We start from the raw sequence: 429 nt of genomic DNA, 5'->3' as shown, positions 1-429 counted from the left end.
TTCCTGCTGGAAAAAGTCCATTTCAAGACACACGACCGATACATTGTGAACAGGGATTCTCTGAAGATCTTTGTTTTTTTCTTCCGTTCAGTTAAGAATACCCACAGTCCCCTCCTGCTTCTGGGAATGCTTCGGGAATATGAAATCTCCTAGCGAACTCCCTCCCCCACCATCTTTGTCTCAAAGGGGGAAAGGAAGACCCAAGACAGAGGAAACGCGCAGGCGTCTGTGTGTGTGTGTTTGTGTGTGCGCGCGTGCACGGACGCGCGCACACACACACACACTTGCAGGGTTGCCAATTTCAAGGTGGAGCCTGCAGGTCTTCTAGAATTACAACTGATCTCCAAGCTACAGAGATCAATTCCCCTGGAAAAAAAATGACAGATTCAGAGAACAAACTCTATGGCATACCATAGATTCTAGGATAAA

The sequence above is a fragment of the Gekko japonicus genome, unplaced genomic scaffold, assembly GCF_001447785.1.
Source record: "Gekko japonicus isolate JY-2015 unplaced genomic scaffold, Gekko_japonicus_V1.1 scaffold145, whole genome shotgun sequence".
In the NCBI taxonomy this organism is placed as follows: domain Eukaryota; kingdom Metazoa; phylum Chordata; class Lepidosauria; order Squamata; family Gekkonidae; genus Gekko; species Gekko japonicus.
The sequence above is the reverse complement of the archived record's forward strand: the minus strand, read 5'-3'. Positions refer to the sequence as shown.